Here is a 14,981-nt window from a genome sequence, read left to right as displayed (position 1 = left end):
CTCCTATAGATTGCTACAAAGATCGTTCCTTATGGCAATCTAAATCCCGAGCCGCCATAAATTCAAAATAACCAATATAACTTCTAAATTCTCGTATACAAAATCTGTAACTTCTTGGTTTGTTGAAATTGGACTATCAATAAATGATAGTTGTGATAATGAACATTTTTTAGAACATCAATGATGTTCATAGGCTTGTTTGCTTTAGAAATAGTATAAAATTTTACAAGGATAAAAAACAATATGCTAAAAAATGTGGGATGACTAACATTTCTATTGTCTTTTAATCTAACAGTGGGTGTATCTAAAAATACTTCTGCAGACACAGCCAAACAAGGTATCTATTTACAGTTAATGTTTGAATTCTATACAAGCGTATTGACACCACTTCATATTAGTGATTCCACGAGCGTAAATGCCAGTTACCGTAACAATTTGTACAACAAACAACTCGTACCTACACTTTCGTCCAAAGCGTATTGTTATCTACCTTTAGACAGATTTGTAACTAAAGAAATGGGTAGAAAGAAATATTCTTAAAACTATGTCACTAGATCTTTATAATGAAAGCAAAAAAATTACCGACAGTAACGATGACTAAAGAAGTTTTAAAACTAACACTTGTATTTTCATCCCTTGCAAATGAGTAAACGAGCTACTCTTTACTGTTAATATTATTAAATTCGAGATATTTTGTTCCCAAGAACCGTATATGTGCATTGAACTTTGAGACGAGAATATTTACACTACGATTAAACGTAAGGACTTTATTCAGTATCCCACAGGATAAGATAAGCTGAACATTTATGAAGTAGTACCAAAAGCGCCAATAAACAACCTGTAACATTATAAGCATTAAGTCGTGTTGCCTAACGCGATCAAAAGTGCTTTAGATAGCGAGCTCGATCCAAAACCTGTCGAAGTTGGCCGAGGATCACAACTTGCAACATGGCAATCTCGCATTCCGAACGCATAGAACTGATTTACGTTCAATATGCAGTTATACTTTATTTCACGACGCACTACGAAACCTGCATTTCTAGTGAAGTTGCAGGGAATCTCCAATTGTGATACTTTACTTGAATAAATGTTTACTTTTCTATATAGTATTTATTGACAAAACAAAATTTCTGAGGAATCAGAAACTTTTCAAAGCCATTGTATCCTAATATTAATAAAAACACTTAATTCTATAGCAAAAAAAAAAACATATTTTCAAAATTTTTAATACTTCACTATCGTTATATCTACCGTTAATTATCCAATGCTAAATTAAGGCCTCCACCTAAGGAGGGTTTTTCCAATATTTACCATGCTTCACAGGCAAGTTGGCAACCGCAATAAGGTTTTATTGATGTTTTAAGAGGCACGCTGCTGCCCATCCGTCGACCATTAAATTTAAATACTTGCAATACCGCAATAGGTCATTTCAAAAAATTAAAGTTACCTATAATTACTTTTATAAACAACCATGATCTACCAACATAGGCTATGTTTCATAAGTTACAAAAATATATATAAAAAAATAAACCACTTGTACCTGTACAATACAACAATAATTTATTAATACAATTCCGTGTCAGTGTTCACATAATTTAATGTCTCTATTTGCAAGCAAACACCGTGGGTAGTAATCTTAATTCCTCTTTCATATGCTTAGCACCACACCCTTTGATTTGCCAATACACCATTTATCCATATAAGGTTAGTATACATATTTGTATAATCAGATTTTCATAAAATATATATTTGTATAATATTCCTTTGCCTAAATTTGCGTACCGGTCTTTTGATGCCAAAGATATTTGAAGAGAAAGTCATAGTGTAAATAGATCCTAAATGTTTGAATAGACTCATTATGTGCTTATAGCATAAACATGTTTGTTTGCATAATACATTTGCATTCTGGACTCACCTAGAAGTTGTTGTATGTTCGATCTCATAACCACACCGCCATATTGAATCTGAAAACAATGAAACGGATAGATAAGTCGATTGAAACATAATTCAATTTTACAGAACGATTTGTAGGTAATGATTTTTTTTCTTTAATGATTTCTTATCTTACTAATATTACAAATGAGGAAAACTGTAAAAATGTCTGGATATTCAAATGTTTGTTACTCAATCGCGATTAAACGAATGCATGGATTTCAATAAAATTTTGCATACAGATAGGTTATAGCCTAATTTAAAACATAGGATACTTAATTTTTAATTTTTATTTTGTTCATGCGAGTAAAGCCACAAAAAACGGTTACCTCTATATGTTACATTATAAAATTAACTTGACAAAAAAAAAATAGACAAAAGGCCATACCAACCCTACAAGAGCAAAAAATTGCGCTGAATCCACAACAGAAAATTTATGATAGTTACATCAATAGAATTAACTATAAATTCAACACCAATTGCCTCCATACCTTATGTGGCACTATAACGAGAGAGAATAAAATTACATTAGAAAAGTTGAAATGTGCGAACGTAGGACGCATTCGAAATAAATCAAACTTCGCAAAACAAATGTTATGTGATAAACAAGCCTTGTCAGTCTCGTGTTTATAATAATTTATTAGTTTGTTCCACTAACAGCTGTCTTAAATCTTAATAGAATTAGTACATTCGTCAAAATCGGCATAGACATTGCATAACATACCAAAACTATAGGCGAATTCAAAACTTTGTAATTTTAGAACAAAAAAAAAACTTTGTTTTACAAGTTCTTTGCTTTTTCACAAAAAAAAATATCTCAGGCTTAAATTATACAGGTCTAGTTTATGATTAAATGTAACTTAAAGTAAATAATAATAATAAATAAAGATTTAATTATTTAGGCTTTTTACATTTATTTTGGGTCTAGTAGCTAAAGCGGTAAAACGGGATCCCTATGAGATTTTGTTTCTTGTATCTCTCTTTATAATAGTTGGTAACTAACTAAAGGCCATCTATGTATCTTAGATATCATCAATGATAAGATAATAAAAACATAAAAACTAATTGCACAAAAACATGTTTCCAACTTAAGCCATGTATTCCCATGTACTGCTGCATCAATTAACGCACAGACTAATTACTAAAAACACCCTAACATTGATCAACATAAGCCTAAATAAATAAAATATAAAAAAAATAACAGTTCAGAATTTATCTGGAAATTAATTATTCTACAATTTTCAAATATGGAACTTTTTATTTAGAAATGTCTCTTTTAAATAGAACCAGAAGGTACTATCTCTTTTTCAATATCGAATACGCCATAAATACTTGTATATGAATTCTTGGACCTCGTAAAGAGTTATAAATTTTATAAAACAACTTTACTGAATATAGTAAATATTTGACGTGAGCAGAATAATATTATGGAGTAATATTATTACTTATTGTAAGATAATATTTTACTTGTTTTTAATTTTCTCTCACGTAATTCACTTCTTTTATAATGACATTTGTAAATATGTAATATGGGAGACTGTACAAAAGTCGTCTGCTGGAATATCTTTGTTCCATTCGTGTTTCTACCGTGAACAGTTGTGTTTACATAGCTGCTTCTGTTTAAAAAATGAGATGTAGCAGTGAAATTATAGGGTACAGAGGCATAACACCTTGGTTTCCAGGAATGGCAACTCGTGAAGTGTATTACAGGATATAGAGGCATAACACCTTGGACCCCAGGAATGGCAACTCGTTAAGTGTACCACAGTATACTCTTTTTTTTATGGAGGAAAATGGTATGGTAACCCCGCCTGCGCTAACGGGATACGCTGGCGAAGCACCAATGAAGGGTGATCGATGAGAAAGAAAACAGGCCAGTTAGCCCATCATTACGAATTCATCAGGAATTAATCATGATAGTTCCCAGGGAGAACCGCGAGGAGGTCGACCTGGTTGGGTATATTGCAATCGGATTCTCAGTCTCCATTACTAACAATTCCTTTCCCCTCCACAATATACTCTGTTATGTCCATAATACTGTTCATGTCTATATATACCACTTTCCATCAGATGAGCCATCAGCTTATTGCCTAAAAGAAGTAGCTTAGAAGAAGAATGTTTATTTTTTACTATCATCGAGAGTATTATGGTTTAGTAATATACAATACAAAGGTCGTGAGTTCGAATCGGATACTTAAAAACTTGTTTGTCAATTTATCTAACTTCGGTGAGTAGTATAGTATTAATTTGCTTTGTTAACAGTATCTTCCAGATACTGTTAACAAAGCAAATTAATCAGTAATGATGGTAAGCATATTGAGTGTTCCATTTACCACAACAGTATTGTTCAAAAAAATGTATCTAATGACTATATCATATTATAGGTCGAATGGATATATTTCTTTCACTTTTATTCTGTAATAAATAAGTTAAATTACTTATTGTGAAGACGCGTCAGCTTACTACTATTAGATATGTTTTTAATAAAAAAATATAGTATAAGTAATAAAACTATATAATTTATTATACCACTTAATTTCAATGTTCATTTAATCAAATGCCTCTGCGTGATAGAATAGTTGGCAATCGTGACTTTAAATATCCTTAAAACAGTGTAAATTATACTCGTATATAATATAACTACTATTACTTATATATAAATAAAATACACAACATTATTTAATTACCAACATAATTATACCTATAATATGTAACTTAACAATTTTTCTTTTTGGAAGTGTTTCAGTATTTAGTTTTGCTCACACCTTTACTTGTATTATAATTGTAATAAACAAGGGAGCAAATGTATGCAGCCAAATAATTGCAAATGCCAACAGTATGTTGGGACGGGGAATCTAAATCGTGTATTCGTGATCACAATTACGTGGCTCACACGAATAATAAACAATGTAAGTAATACAACAAACAATAAAAACCCTTTGTTTATTATAGAATTGGCTTTAGGTGTATGTAACATTCTAGATTTTTTTTCTGAGCTGACATCCTATCTAATAATAAGTGGTAATGTGTGGTAATATAACATGAACAGCACCATGCCCATCACATAGTAAACAGTGATGACCATGCGTTGCTATACCTGAAAACTAAGATGTATTATAATGGATGACAATATAATGGCAACTCTACCTGCGCTAACGGTATACCCTGGCGAGGTACCAGTGACAGATGAATAATGAGGATGAAAAGACAGGTCAGTTGGCCTATCGTGATAAATTTACTCGGAATTAAATTTGATGGTTCCCAGGGGAACTGCCGTAGATCGACCTGGCAATGTGGAAGTTAATACTAACAATATTTTCCTCCCAGAACTAAGATATTGTCCCTCCGTATCCTGTAATTTCATTACTACATCCTACCCTTCAAACAGAAACACATCCATGGATGTTAAAAACGTCACCTCAGTCTAAAGAAAATAATTGTTGTATAAACATAACTCGAACCTCACGGACAATAGCCCAACAACAATCTTACAATCTAAAACATAAAAGTGGTTGTGAATAATTATAAAGTTAAAAGGAAGAAATTATCCAGGCAGCTGACGAATGCTCGCCGTTGAGCTAGATCGTGAAAACGTTACTTCCCTAAGTAAATTATCCACTAAGAATTATATTATCTCCTAAATTCATGACCGAGCCATTTGACCAGAATACGCTATTATACTCACAATGCACTTTCGTTGAATGCTTGCGTGAACGCCCAGAAGATTGATGATGATTCATGACATTCTTTAGTTTATTATTATAATTGAACTCTTCTAAGTTCACGTCAGCAACATCAACACTTCTTAGTCAAATATTATTAGACATTACAACATTCGCAGCAGTACAACAAGATCTTTGTACAAAAGTCGATTGCTTGGGTACCTCTGTCCCATTCGTCTTTCAATCATGAAGCAGTTGTGTTTGCATGGCTGTATTTCGGTTTGAAGGGTGGGATATGGCATGAATTTACTGGGTACAGAGGAATAACACCTGAGTCCTCAGGAATTGCAACGCATGGGGGGTATCATAGGCGAAACAGTATACTCTATTATGTTCATGGTACTGCTCATGTCTATAGGCGACGGTTACCACTTTCCATCAGGTGGGCCGGAGCTTGTTTGCCATTCAAAATTGTATAAAAAAATCTATATTTTATATCAAGTTTTTTAATTGTTAAGAATAATTTGTGCCAAATTTACAAATTGTACCTCTACATTTCCTGTCTATTCTTTAAAATATTTCAACAGTGCTTATATCACATACAGCAATCCTTTTCAGTTTGTTATACTTGTATTGGAACAGTAAAGCAATACTTTTTTTAATGAAACATTTGAATGACATGTGAAATTTCTGCCAATTTTACTAAGAAATGCATCACTGTAACAAAATCTGCATTATCGTCAAATTTTGTTGGAAATTGACATAATACAGTAACATCTGCATACTCCGTCAAATATGTCAACAATGCAATGGCAACTGTAGTTTCTGTGAATTTTATTACGAATTGCCACAGTATAGCAACATACAGTTTCATAATTTTTTTTTAAGAATTGCAATATTACCAACATTTGCGTTACTTGATAAATTTTATTACAGAAACATTACGAATTGGATTATTACTTACAATCTATATCGAAACTATATTATATTCCCAGTACTAAGATAATTACACTGTATTATGATATAGGAATACTGAGAACTGTAATATAGAAAGGTAAAGAGACACGAACTCTCACTTATTACAAATGATAATTGCCATTATGCAATTGTGTGAAATGTCAATGTTGTCGAATATAAATTTGTTCTACTCGCATGATAGACTATTCTTCACAGCAGCAAACATTTACCATCTCATCTTTACAATTTATTATCTTGTTATCATTCCAATATTCACCTTATTGCCTTGATATAAAAGTTATATTATTTTCTAAATTGCAATGTTCTAAGAGTACACTCATCAGGCCGTACAGGTTACATAAAAGTGTGTACTTAGAAGACCATATCATTACATTTCTATTGAATGAGTTCAGGTTTAAACCATAAGTAATTATCATTAAGATGAATTTGTAATTACTTTTTGCAATACAAATTTTATTTTAACCTTTAAGGTTTCGCTTTAAAATAGGTATAAACAGTTACTTACTCAGTGTTATGCAAACAGAATGGTATAATTTACTCAGAAAGTGAAGTAGTATACATAACCAAAATTAAAAAAGTCTTGCATTTTATTTTACATAAAACGAGGAGAAAATAAAAAATATTGTTCAGACAAAAATAAGGATCTAGAAATATTTCTGAGTTTAATCCCACATTGATAGAAACGTCTACGAACACAATCTACGAACGTGAACGAAAAAGGATAATTCGTAAAAGTAATTTAACAGCCTTATTGCTAGCAATATACCCCATCAAGTCGACCTCCACGTTGCTCCTCCTGGAAACCATGTTGATAAATTTTTCATTTATCTTGTGAGGCAACTGACTTGTTTCATCTTCACCTATAATTTTTTTTATACCACAAAGTGGTAAATAAGCATACAGCCCGTCTGATGGTAAATGGTCATCGTTGCCTATAGACGCCTGCAACACTAGGGGTGTCGACATCATCTCTAACTGGTGCATCGCTAACGTATACCGATAACAAAGGTGGGCTTACCATTCCTGTTCCACCTATTTAAAAAAATCTACGAACGTAAGTATAAATATATACTTTTTATAATACCATTTAGATTATTATCTGCTCGCTAATAGGATGTTACTTTGTCTTTAAGCCCTAGATACGAATGTCAAAGTAGCTGTCATAATGATGAGACTTTAATACGTGAATAAATGTGCGTGTAAGAGAAGATTTCACAATAAAAATCACAGGAATAAAGTACAAATGAATTCCAACGCTCGCTAATTACTAATACTAACAAGTCATTTTAATCCGAGAAAAACTGGTCGGAATACACTGTACAGGAATTTATCGCATACAACGTAGTCACATGCTCTATTTAATTGTTTCTAACAATAGATATGGTTTTAATTTTCATACAATAATTCAATTGAACTCATGTTTCACGCAAACAAAAGATTTTTTACATAGATAAGTATAGAATGGCTGTAAGTAAATCCGCGGGTTTCAGAACACATCAGTTTCACACACTACTCGATAACAAATACTATTATCGACTTTAATCGATACAAAAACAGCACCTATTCCATTGCAACAAGTTTAACTTTGCTTTATTTTTCACAACGCACTATGTGTTTTGCACCGTTTAAATATGATCATTATCTAATTGTAATACAATATGTTTTTGAATGGTTATAAATGTACATTAGACAGCGCGGTATGAAATTGTTAGGTTTCCCAACATCGCAACTGAGCTTAGCCGCATAATTTCTATTACAACGAAATAAATACTGTAACGTGAAATTAAAGAAATATTAGTTTCATCGTATAATATGATACTACTAGTTATTCTATTACATGATGCACATTACCAGAAACTTCTACCATTTGTTTTATTTATTATTATTTCAGCCATTAATTGTCCACTGCTGAACATAAGCCTGTAAGGGGAGTTTTGGCAGTAGTTGCCACGCTTGGCAGGCGGGTTGGCAACCGCATTTAGGGTTTTAGAAATATTTTAAGCCCATCCCCCGCCCTCCCTTAGTCGACTCTTACGACACCCACAGGAAAGGAAGGGGTGGCCTATTTTATGCCGGGACCACACGGCGATTCGTTTTATAGTAAGTAGTACATTCTTGTATATATTAATACGTAAGGTATATTACTTATCGGATTTTTTAAAATAAATATTTACATATAGGTATTTAGGTAAAAATAAAATTAATATAATATACGTAAGTCTGCTGTGAGGAGCTGGTGTCTGAAATAGGTTAAAACCTGTAGTACAGATCACCAGACCCCCAACCGGTATGTATTTAAATAATAATTAAATGTATGCGTGAAAGTGTGAATGCATTTGTGTATATATGTATGTATGTATGTGCGTATGTTAAATATATTTAGTTCCACAAAAAAAATATTTTTACAATATCATAAAATAAAAATAGTGTACCGAAGGACGGCGAGATATTTTATAGACAATACAAGACAAGACAACATTAAAAATATATGAATTTGGAATGCGGAATCGTGTATAAATAAATTTTGCTCCGCAAAATAAAATAGCTATTTGAATAGTCACAAAAACGAAAACAGAACAAGCATAGGAGTAAACTCTTTGTAAAAAGAATTATCATTATATATCAAATTGGCTCAAAAAAACGAAAAAAAAATACGAGTACATGCTTTTAACACGCTTAAAATAAACACGGTACTAATACAAATTCTCTAGATGACGCTATCCCTTTCATTTATCGAAGTGACATCTATACAAATAAGTGTCAAATATATTACGAAACACGATGTGTCAGTTAAAAATACACTATGTCGATACATCGAATTGCATAATCAACGCTACTCAATCATAGTACGCATTTAAATTAAATAGTCATACTATTTTCACGCTCTCTAAGTATTCCTGTTCGTTTAATGGACAGATAGACAAGCATTACGAATTGTAATAAAGCTGCGAAGTAACCAGATATATTTGCCATAGCTCTTGTTGGTGTAAGTCTTTTAACTCGTTTATCTACATCGGAGATTGTCAGAAAGTATGTCAATATGTTGGTTCGTGATGAATGGTGTTAAAGTTTTTAGCACGTTATTACTATTCATATCCATATATACAATATATTTATTTATAAACTGCATTACCGACGATTTCACTAACATTTCCTTCTCGTTTTGCCAAAAATTTATGTGATGAAATATAACATTATATAGTAATTATTATTTTATATGCGATATATGTTAAAAATAAACTTTTATCTAGCGAAAAGTTTAAGCAGTTACATATAATAACCTAATCTTTAACTGTACATTTGACTGGTCTTGAATATGAGAGATTGGACTGTAATATACACAATGAATTACACGTTACAGTAAAAATGTATCTAATGTTATATGTATAATACCTTAAAATAAAATAGATTGCATTACTATATTACTTATAAAAACTTTCAATAAATCAATTTCAACAATTTCAATTATCTGAAGACAAAACACATCATTTACTAAATAAATACTCGTAACTTATTACAGGAAATGATAAAACACACTAAGAGTTAAAATAAATTTTTAGAAGGTTTATTTTATAAAAAAAAAAGTATTAGGTACCATTCGCCACAAATAAACATGAAATTACAACCCTAATACAATTGGTCAGTATTATTATGGACTAGCACGAAAATGCTATAGTAATTAATAACAAAAAGAAATAATCGAATTACAAGCTATACATTGCTTGCCTTATATAGGAACGCTCATTGCCGTAGTGACATTTCAACATACACATTATTGTCTGTTAATTAATTCAATAAACCACGGAACAGAGATAACGTAACGGTTTTAGTCGTGCCCAAAATTGCACAGCGTCATAATAATTTCCACAAATCATAATTTGAATTGCCATAACTGTCTTTAATTAAAGATCCGTGATGCCGACTAATTTGAAAACCAATTGGAAACATTGTTAATTTTCTTTAGCTGATTTATAGCCTTTATTTTAGGTAAAAAGTAAATGGCAATTTTCAATACAAGCCTCCTTCGTATATGTTAACTAACAATTTTTATTTATTTAAACTTTAATGCAGAGTAAAATTCTATGTACATTTGGCGGACTTAACACCGACCGGTATTGTTATATATAGCTATTCTCTCGGCGAAAGTATCCTATGTGTTAAATTAAATATTCATATACTACCGGGTACCAAATTTCAAAAAAATTTGTTCAGCAGTTTAAACGTGATTTCGTGTTTCGATATTTGTAATCCAAACATTTTTTCAAACTTTCACATTAATAATATTTGTAGAAATTCTTCAAATTATAGTATAGGTACTATAATTTGAAGAATTTCTAGATGGCTTTCTAAAAAAATAATTACTACAATTATTTTATTTACAAATAAACTATTTCACCAACCAGATTCACAAATAAATCTATAAAAATACAATTTTATATCAATATAAATAAAAATTTCACTAGGTATCAGCCATCAACATCATTAATCTATTGACGTTTCTTACAATATCATTTATAAAAATTAATTATAGCCCATTACCCTCATCACCACATGATCATCCGCCGTCAAATCAACGCTTGATGACGGAAACAAATTATTTTTTTACAACAAGCAGCAGTGTGACGAAAGCCAAAAATCTATAGTTCGAAATCATTAACGTTTGTATCAATAAAACATCAAGTGTGCCGACCCGTTACTCGTACAAAAACCCGTAGTGGGTCATTGGCACAAGCGTAGACGCGCGCGCGCAGCCTCGCATCTCTTATAGGGACAATACTCGTCATCTTTTTTCATTCAATACATTCCGTGATGGTGTGAGACAGTCGAATGTCTTTGTCAAATCCTTTGTTCGTATTATCACTTTGTGCGAGACAGTTACAAGTTACAAAATGAGCGAGTGGCACAAAAATGTCAAAGTGACAATACCATTGTATTATTTATAACAATTAACTGAAAAACATAAAATATCTACTCGTCCCACCAATGCAAAATATTGTACGAAAAATAAGTACGAGTCAAAATAAATTCTGCACAAATAAAAACAGGAACAGCTATAAACTTTATAGGAAATAGATTTAATTAGATGGGTCATTTGCATAGTACATAATACGGACAATTTAATTCGGATGATGTCAATGAACTCGATACAATACAACAATTTACATATGAAATACCTCTTGTTGTTGATACTACTGTTACAATACAATTTATAAATATACATCGTAACTATGCGGTATGCATTATAACAACAGTGAATATTGTAAACAAACTCATATTAGTATTGAAAATGCTAAATAATAATGTATAAAAACAAGATAAAATCGAAACAAAATCACAGTAAAGTAAGTCCAAAAGTTTATCTAAAACAAGAACACTACAGGTATCTCAAACCGAGGAAGCGCATAAGGCCAATCGATAAGATCTACAAGATGGTACGTAAGGTAAGAGAAAGCACAAATGATAGCAGAAGATCTGAGTACGACAGATCATTAATCTGAGAATGTGATCACATAACGTAAAAATAAAATAAAAAAATAAATTAAGATTGTTACGGAAGATATAAAAGATTAAAGGTTAAAATGGAATAACTGTCTAATTTTCAGATTTGCCAGATCATTTACAGGTTAGCATAATGAAATTGGTATAAAACTTCGATGATTACAATATTAATATTGATATATTCTTTGAATATTATGAGTATAAGAAATTATAAAAATATTTTGTTATTGACAAGTTTAGAGAAACTAAGTAGAGACTTAAACATCAAATGTAATGACTGTCCGGATTGAAATTAAACGTATTATGCGAGTATATTTCGAACAAATATTATAACATCAAAATTTATACTGTCAATTATTTAGACTTAGGTTTCCCTAATAATTCTTCTGCATAGTTTGTACTACACAATATCCACAAGAGAATAATAATATTGAAACTACAAACAGATAAATAATGCTTGTTTATTACAAATAGTCTTTCCATGACCTCAAAAATTATATTCGTAAGTTTTAATATTCACCATATAAGATCAATTTGTTAAATCCATAGAACTTTTAATATTTAATGGTTTGAAACCACAGCACTTAACGTCTAACACGTTTAAAACACGCTTACGTCTTAAAGCATATACTTTTCTTCCTCCTTTAGAATTGTTCAAACACAATTCTACACTTGACGGCAATCCAGGGAGCGCATCTCGTAATTGATCGGCGATAGTAAATGGTATGTCAAACTTAGCAATACCATTTACTACCATCGACAAATCGTAATTATATGTACCTATAAATTTATGTATTGAAAATCATTTACATAGAACATAAAGAAAACCTCGTTTAGTTATGTTCTATATTTGAAAGTATAGAACACTATGTCTGCACATAATACTATTTATAATTATTGAGGATAATAAACAACACCAATGTGCACCATAGTGTTTGACAGTAATAAAGAAGTAATAAATTTATTCGCAACAAATCCGTCATACTGCGTTTCCCGCTCACGCGTTCCGTGAAATGAAACGGGGCCGGCGAGACCGGTCTTGGAGGGCAGAGCTGTAAACCTCTCTCGCGGACACAGTTGCCTTAAATCTATAAAATATCCGTTACAACTGGTACTCATCGATAATGTATGCGAAATTATTATTCGTAATAGATTAATTTAATTTTGGTACTGATTTATCACTAAATATCGGGCAATTTAAGAGAAAGAGAAGGTACAATATACTCGAATGAAGTCTTTTCAATTGCCCGATATACTGATACCAAAGCTCACTTATTAAAGGCTGTTATTATTTTTCAAATTTAGTGTTTTCTTTTGGGATCTTTTGACAGAATGAAAGGATTTATAGTCATCAGGGTCATAATATGCAAGCCCTATTCGGCATCGGATAAATTTGATCAGACAAAACTTATCAAATAATGATTTCATATTTCTAAATTATTTTTGTCTATATTATATAGTACGTTACGAAACTAAATAGAATTCAATTGGCATGGCACGAATATATCTAGATTATCCATTATTTTTTTTTAAACTTCCAAAACGCTCTCAATTCGTCAAATCTTTTTTTGTATATTCGTGATAATTTTGCCAATTCTAATCGATGAAAATAATTATTTTTAAAATCTAAACCGGTATTTACTTCCGTACTAATGTATTTTCTTTTTAATAAAATTGAAGTAGATTTTTATTTTACGAAAGAAAATCTTAAATTATTATATTGTTGTATTATATGTACACAGAGCACCGTGGTACATGTATAAAGACGATGATTTGTGCTTGAAATATCTCACGTAAACAGTTTCAAGTTTTAGTACTTAACAGTCTACGTGACGGTACAACACAGCGAGGCCAACGATCTAATGACGGCGAATTACCCAAGAGTTGTTTGAATCATAATTTTTGAGTGCGCCTCTTGGGATCGTCTTAAATATACATCACATAGAAATCAACCGGTAACCTTTTCTCTTGATCTCTAAGATAATCCCAGTAATCTGGTACCAGGATATTATAAAACTATTCTTCCTTCTTTACCTCATCCATAGTGATTATGCAATATCTGAGATATTATACAAAGGTGGTATTAATGAAAGTAATGTTAAATAATTAAGACTAACGAAAAATAACATATTTTCATACATATGGCCAGAAGATAAAACATTTTTATCACATCAAAGATAAGTATGTAATTATCTTGAAACAAGACAGAAAAGATCGTAATCCTGAAAGTAACAAATTCTTCAGAAGTGTAATTTCAATGGCAAGATAACCTAGCTTACGTTGTTGTAATTGAAAACACGAAATAGATTTGATATAAAATACGAGAAGAAACCAAAAGAACCAGCATCTAAAAGAGACCACAAGCACAAGGCGGTGCGCAAGGAGTGATTCGTTTACACCGTCACAACATCCAGTAATACTGTTACACGTGCCCAATGGGTGGGCCCCGCTCACGATGTCCAGTCACGATGATTGACGACCGCCGGCCGGACAGTTCCAGTACTGGACGTAGGTTTCCGTCCGAACTGTTGTTAGAGCATCTTAATTGCACCGCCGTTGAAATGAGGAATCACGAAGTTCCTCGACGAGATAAAGCATCGTAGTACTTATAACTGGCACTGATAAATTAACGCCTCTTTGGTTTAGTGGTTAGATGATCAAAACTTAAAAAATTTAGTCAGATCTTGTTAATCAAAGAAGAAATGTATAAAGAACATGTAGAAAGAAGCTAACGGTACTAATAGTATATAGAGAATTAGTGAGTACAGTTATTATTACGAGAACAATTTGTTAAAAACAATAAACAGAAATAATTTGAATCAAGAATGTTGAAACTTCTTATACATTATCCTATAACTTCCTATCTAAACTAATAGGTACAATACAAATAAGAAGTATTTTTCCAACGAT

The 14,981-nt window shown here is 31.5% G+C and overlaps 1 protein-coding gene across 2 annotated transcripts in view; it reads right to left on the bottom strand.

Annotated features, from left to right (window-relative positions):
• Positions 1-14,981, bottom strand: part of LOC113518806 (cadherin-99C) — a 169,658-nt gene that overhangs the window by 100,508 nt on the left and 54,169 nt on the right. For both annotated transcript variants that reach the window (XM_031914458.2, XM_031914496.2), the window contains exon 2: positions 1,916-1,964. The gene's annotated coding sequence lies outside the window, so the exon portion shown is untranslated. The remainder of the gene's footprint in view (positions 1-1,915; positions 1,965-14,981) is intronic.

This window comes from Galleria mellonella, unplaced genomic scaffold, assembly GCF_026898425.1.
Source record: "Galleria mellonella isolate WM207_F2 unplaced genomic scaffold, CSIRO_AGI_GalMel_v1 utg44, whole genome shotgun sequence".
NCBI classification, from domain to species: domain Eukaryota; kingdom Metazoa; phylum Arthropoda; class Insecta; order Lepidoptera; family Pyralidae; genus Galleria; species Galleria mellonella.
The sequence above is the reverse complement of the archived record's forward strand: the minus strand, read 5'-3'. Positions and strand labels throughout refer to the sequence as shown.